This window comes from Orycteropus afer, unplaced genomic scaffold (genome assembly GCF_000298275.1).
Source record: "Orycteropus afer afer isolate SDZICR_OR568_19922 unplaced genomic scaffold, OryAfe1.0 scaffold00279, whole genome shotgun sequence".
In the NCBI taxonomy this organism is placed as follows: domain Eukaryota; kingdom Metazoa; phylum Chordata; class Mammalia; order Tubulidentata; family Orycteropodidae; genus Orycteropus; species Orycteropus afer.
The window spans coordinates 2182845-2184127 of NW_006921866.1; positions in this window are offsets into that span (position 1 = coordinate 2182845).

Below are 1283 nucleotides of genomic sequence, written 5' to 3' on the forward strand. Positions count from 1 at the left end.
GGATGACATTGAGAAGAATGGGAATTCCAGAACACTTGATTGTGCTCGTGAGGAACCTGTACATTGACCAGGAGGCTGTTCTTCACAGAGAACAAGGGGACACTGCATTGTTTAAAATCAAGAAGGACGATGAATAAGGAAGACCAAAGAAGAAGAGATGTCTTTGAAGTGTAGTGTGAGTGAAGAATACTGAAAATATCATGGCCTGCCAAAGAATGAACAAATCTTTCCTGGAAGAAGTGCCAGAATTCTCCTTAGAAGTGAGAATAGCCAGACTTCATCTCATGTATTTTCATCATGTTGTCAGAAGGAACAAGTCCCTGGAGAATGATATCATGCTCTGTAAAATAGAGGGTGGATGGATAATGGGAAGACCCTAAATGAGATGGATTGACACAGTGGCTGTAATGATGTGCTTAAGGATAACAAAGATTGTGAGAATGGCACAGGACCAGGCAGTGTTTCATTCTATTTTACATAGGATCACTATGAATTGGAGCTGACCTCAAAGGCACCTAACAAAAACAATCTTCACAGGAGTAAATCACCAGGTCTTTCTCCCTTGGAGCTGTGGGTGAGTTCAAATCATTGACCTTTCAGCTAGCAGTCACATGCTTAACCATTGCACCATCATGGTCCTATACCTGCATTAGCCCCTGCCTAATCCTCCTGCTTCTATACTTACCCCTACCCAAATCTATAGAAGCTCAATCATGTTAGTAAAATACAAAGTTCATCATGACATTCCTTTCCTTAAAATCCTTTATTGGCATCTAAATGATTTTAAAATAAAACCCAACCCCTTTTTGTGGCCAAAAAGACAAGAACGTGTAGGCTCTTCCTACCTCTTCCACCTACCCTCCTCTCCCTACCTCATCACCACTTTCCCTTGTACATATAGGCATCCAGCTGCAGGACCAACTCAGATGCTGTTCAAACACACCAAGGTCTTTTCCAGTTTGGGATTTTCATGCAGCTGCCTCTTTTGCTTGAAATTTGAATCATTTTGCCCATCTCTGACTACTCTCATTAAGCTTTCTGATCTAGGCATAAATGGCATCTTCTCCACTAGTCCTTCCAGAATTACCCAATCTGAACAGGAACATGCCTTTCCCACATCTTTATTCTCCACCCTGTATTTTGATCTTTACTTTCTTTATAGCACTTACGGCAACACGTAATTATATGCTAGTTGCTTTATTTACTTGCTTATCCCTTGTTTTCCCACAAGACTGTGAACTTTTTGAGGGCTGGTCTTTGTTTTGTTTATTCACTAAATTATA